Source organism: Pinus tabuliformis, chromosome 1_1 (genome assembly GCF_031772625.1).
Source record: "Pinus tabuliformis cultivar Carrire ecotype Pingquan chromosome 1_1, CPIR1, whole genome shotgun sequence".
Lineage (NCBI taxonomy): Eukaryota > Viridiplantae > Streptophyta > Pinopsida > Pinales > Pinaceae > Pinus > Pinus tabuliformis.
Genome location: NC_142297.1, coordinates 868325120 through 868330918, shown reverse-complemented (window position 1 = coordinate 868330918; position 5799 = coordinate 868325120).

Sequence of the window (5799 nt, the reverse complement as noted above, 5' to 3'; positions counted from 1 at the left end):
TCTCAGTGCCAGAGGCACTTGTGAAGTCTGTGAGGATTTCCATTGTTTTCCTGGCTTCCTTGAGCGATGCCTATCTGTATAGCATTACATCATCTACAAATTGCTGGTGGGTTAGTGGAAGGTCATTCCCCCAGAGTCTTAGGCCCGTATATTGTTCGCTGCAGACTTTTAATTTTATGTATCTTCCTAGACCTTCTGTTACTACGATAAAAAAAAAGGGCGATAATGGGTCACCTTGCATGAGCCCTTTAGTAGCATTGAAGGCCTTTGTAGGGGATCTGTTAAGCAAAATTGACAAAACTGGAATGGTTACCATTGACATTACCCAGCTTATTCTTCAACACAACTCCCATATGTTTTATGTAGATTGTAACCCATAGGAAGGTCCTACCTCATCAAGCTCCAACCTGATGTTTATCAATCCACTACTTGAAAGGAGACTACCATCCCTTGATGCAAACAAGAAATAATAATGTGTTGGTTTACCTGGTCATAAATTCTACATATACCATCCTTTTTCTCTGTATCTTCTTCCCTTCAAATCTACTTCACATCAATTTCATATGTGCCAGGTAACTAATGCGTAATAGCTCAGTCAACTCTCTCACATTCTCCCATTCTCTAACCTCTTCAATGCCTTCCAAAATCACATCTTTTATAAAGATAATTTGTTGGTTGTTTGTATACCACAACAAATTCTTCAATATAGCAATCTCTGCAACATTATCCAAGCATATCACAACTCCTTTGTGTTGCTCCCTTGCTTGTTGCTCTTGTGTTGCTGGTCCTTTGTTTGTTGATCCTTGTGCTTGTTGCTCCTTTGCTCGCTACTTTGCAGCTATAACAACATATGTCTTCCTCTGCTTCTTTGCCTTGATAGTAATGCTTGTTGTTGCTCCTTCATTGCTCCTTGCTGCTACTCCTTTGCCTCTGTTGCGCCTTTTCCATAAATGACAACAATGCCAACATTTGGGACCTTGAACAAGTGATTTAATGCATGCATTGATATTTGAGGGATTGGGTGAATGTTCCTAGAGGCACCTCTTAGATTGAAAGACCTTGAAACTACATCTCTTGTGGAAAATTTGAATTATAAATCTCTAATTACCTAGTTGTTGCCCTTCAAGTAGAATATCCATGTCTTCTAGGAGAAGTCATCCACAAAGATTATGTAATATAGATAGCCACCCAAAGATTTTATCGGCATGGGACCACATAGATCAAAATGAATCAGTTGTATAATATCATTGGTCCTACTTTTGCTAGAGGAGAGTAACTAGAAAGAGCAGAAATCAAAATATATTCAAATTGAGTAGTAGTTGCATTATTTCCATACCTTGAATTTCTTGATCTCTTTTGAAGACGATAACCTTCTTCACGATCATTGGGATCATCTCTTCTTTTATCATCTATTTTTTTCTATCATTAAACTTCTTGTTTTTGAAGCCACAATTGTTGTTGTAGTTGGACCTTGGAGCATCTTTCCTTTTAGGACAGTCTTGGGCATAGTAACCATGCTTGTGACAATTGTAGCATTCAATTTTCCTTAATCTTCTATTGGAGTCCTTTGATTAAGGGACAAGCTTTCGTGAACAAGATGGGCTTCCTCTTCCTTAACTTTTCTTGTCTTGTGCAGTGAATGCAAAGGGCTCTCCTTCTTCATGCTTATGAATTCTCCCTTTAGATATCATCATGGTTGCTTCTCGAGTGCACTTACCAACAAACTCATCAAATGTCAAGAACTTATCATTGTTACTTATAGTAGTAATGAAAGTTTACCAAATAGGAAGATGGCCTGGAAGAGTAACGTGCACTATCTCTCTATTAGATATGGGTTCTCTAGCAGTCTGCAGTTGATCCCTAAGTTGGGATATCCTCATGACATATGATTGCATAGTTCCCCACTTATTCATCTGAATGTCCTTGAGTTGATTCTTCAAGGAAAGAATGCAATTCAAACTATTGACCTCATACATCCCAACCAACATGTCATAGATATCCTTGGACGACTTCAACTTAGCAATGTTAGTAAGCAAATGATCTTTCAAAGAATCTATAATAATTTTATTTGCTTTGATCTCACCTTTCTTGAACTCAACCTTGACAGCAACAAAAGCATTCTTTAGAGGCTCAGGTACATTTCCTTCCACGTATTAAAACATCATTTTCACCCAAGGTTACTTCCAACCTGATCTTCCAAACGACAAAGTTTGATGAGTCATTCAAGTTCTTTGAATCCTTGAAGTATGAGGTAAACATCTTGACCAAGTCAAATAGGCTCCTTCAACTTCTTTCAAAGATGATTGCTTCAAAGGTCACTATGTTTGTCTCTTCTCTCCTTGGGCTTGCCTTCACCTCACCTTTGATACCATGTTAATTTTCCACTGTGCTATGCTTAGCACAATCATTTAACCCAATTATCTTTCAATTAGCATTCACTTTTCAAATAAATTTAATCTTTCACTGACAATAAACAATTGTAGACAGAGCAGTAAATCCAATGCACAATAGAAGACAACCAAGAGCAATAACAAGACACACGAGATTTGGTCAAAGACTAGGGAAAAAACCCACAACAGGGAAAACCCTTTCAAATTCTTCTATTAGATTGTCATCAAATGTTCAGCAGAGAGATGCAATGTTCCATTCATAAAAAAAAATAGTCAAAGTCAACTTTTTGACTATCCAAGAATCCACTAACCAATATCCAAGAGATGAGCCCAAAAGTCAAAATCTAGTCAACCTAGACACTCTAGAAATAGTGTTGATAATGCCACCCTTAATTCCTGTAAAAGGTCCCTCATCCCCTTTAGCCTCCTCATGGGACTCCTCCCCCTCTAAACTGTTAGGCTCACCGCTAGGTGTTGGCATTGTATCCTCTTCATCATCGTTGTCTGACACCACTTCAAGTTTCTTCCTTCTTAGCTCACTCCAAGTTTCATCATCCAACCTATCCTTCCTAGTCCATTCTCTATAAAATGGCTTCTTATCTCTATTTTTCTAACGAATGAGTGGTTTGGATGGAAATTTAGCTTTAGCTATTGCATCCTGGTGATGGCATCTTATAGAGTGGTGGGTTTGTAGGCCTTGACCCAACCCAAGGTTGCGGGGGAATGTCCCAAGGTAACCAATTCGTGGTGCCAACATTCATGTGCTTGTGCTTCCAAATGCAAGGTGGTGAATTTGATAACCTCTACTACCAACATTGGGTTAAGTTGGGCATAGGTATCTAACTTTTGTACTGATCACCTTGCGAAACACATGGATGATCGATCGAAAATTTCTAAACCTTACGTAGTAGGTCATAGTTCTGTTGTGTGCCCATAGGCCTATTTTGTACTTAACATTACTGAACTCAATAAAGGTCATGGTTGCTCGAACATCCTCTGCTAGTGATGCATACTCCCTGAAATATTCTGAAAAAGCTTTGTTTTGTTTTGCAAGTCATTGGTTTACTACTCCCTAACCATCTAGAAACTAGGATAGTAGAGGTCTATGGTTCTTCCTACCGATTGCCACTATGTTAGTTGGTGCAGAAATGTCAAAGGGCGCAGGATTATGGTCGTTGCTTCCTCCTGCAAAACTCTTACTACCTTCATTAGATCGATTAGTAGCATTGTTGCCTGCATTGTTAAAATTTGGCGCAACATGGGAAAAAAATTGGGCCACCTATTGCTACCTTCATGTCAACAATTGAGCTATCTGTTGTTGTCATTGTGCCATCTGTCGGGCTATCTATTGTTGCCCTCTTGCTAACTCCCTTAAGATGTCAAAAGGGTTAGTTTCTAGTGGTTTCTCTTCCATGTTTGCCATGACTCAGTTGTGTGTACCCTTCTTTTTCCTAATTGTAACGTTTTCCCTATCTTCTAGAAGCATCCAGAGTTTATATGCTCATACGCTGGCAGGATGCACGACTCTAATACCACTATGGTATCCCTCTCAAACAGATTATCGTTGGGATGAAATTATGGGTTAGGGTTACAGTAATATAATGCTTCTTCAGTCTATAAAATAATGATGATCTTTTATTGATTGCATAAGAAGTATAAACAAGAATTCAAACAACAGTTAATTCCACCAAGAAACACTACGAAGTAAGTCCAATTCATCAACAAATAACAAACTTGCAAATTCCACAGTTTCCCAACAAGGATATCAACATCAATGTAGTGTCTAGTCTTACAAAGATGTAGCTATCCCCCTATTGCCACAAAGCCGCACCAGAAGACCTTGCTTGCTATTCTACGATGTCAATCTACCCCTGCTATCTCAATCGACACCGTAAATTCACCTGTAGATTCTTGTTTTCAGCCAGCCGCAATCTTAGACCCTTAAATTTAGCCTCCTTAGCCATTGGGCATCTCAGATTTGCCCTATGCTCCCTCGTTGTAGGTTAAACCAGACTCAAGCAACCAGCAGCTCTTTGCTACTTAACCCGAAACCTTCCTTCCAGGCCTTGCGGACTCAAAACATTAGGCTCCACACTTTGTTGGCCTCGGGAAGTTGGTCTTACACTAATCGCTGCACACAAAGAGTTGGCTCCAACTTTGTTGTAGGTTAATGCCCAGCCACAGGAAACCTACTACCTTTGCTAACCACAGACAATAACTCGCTACTCATCGTTTTACCATCACTACCACAGAAACTAGGTCTTATCCCTCACTGCTACAAAATTAAGATATCAGTCCATACTTGCCTCAGAAAGATAGTTTACTGCCACAGATAGATGATCATCCAGCCAGAATTCAATCTTGTAGCAAGATGACATAGAGGGATTGGCTAAGGTGGAATCTTTCACCACCGAAACCAAAAGAAAAAAGGGGTCTTAAACCCTCCATGAATCTCACTCAAAATCAGAAAGGTTACAAAACCATGATGATCACAATGAATATCCTCTCTCCTTTTCATATATCCCTTTGTGTTTTTACCCTCCCAATTTTGATTTTGAGTGGCTAACAAGTTTCCCTACATTTGCCCCAACTTAACTATCATTATCCAATGTTACCCAAGTAACATCAAATAATAGTCCCCCTTTACGAATGACTATAGCCTACGGGGTTAAATAGGCTATTGTGTCCTCCCTTAGGCAATTAATTTGAAGAGGACACTACAAATTCCGTACACATGGCAATACCAATTGAGCATGTGTGTGTTTGAAATGGCCTATCCAAACCACAGAAGAAGCTGACATTTACAAATTTTCTATTTTATGAGATAATGCTTTACTGTGCAACTTTGCTGTACCTCCTTGTTGGCTTACCATCCTGGTATGTGCATGCATGCTTTGTCCTTGGTTTTCTGATCTCCATTATGTTAAAGCTCTGGAAGTGTATGAAATTGACATACATCCATTTGTATGTAATAAATCTGCTCTTACAACTCAGAAGACAACGGGTACGGTTTTGCTCCTGCAACTCAGAAAATGATGGGTATGGTTCTGCTCTTGCAACTCAGAAGATGATGGGTATGGTTCTGCTCTTGTGTAGATCCCTTGAGAAAGCAACTGTGTTAACTGGATTTGGAGTAGCCTGTCAAAAAACAGGTGAGAATTATTTGCCATGAGCTTATGGAGTTTTGAAAATGGTGACTCATACGCATTGCCATTGAAAATATCTGGAATATGCATGCACTTTGCAAGTGTAGTATTTAATTTTGTCAGGTCTAGTGATGGGGGAATCAATGGTGGCTTGGTAGAAGCGTTTCTCTAGCTAACATTAGCTCGTCTCTCTTCATATTTTGCACAGACTCTTGAAGAACTACAAGGCGTAAATGAACAGAATTATCCAACCAGGAAACCAT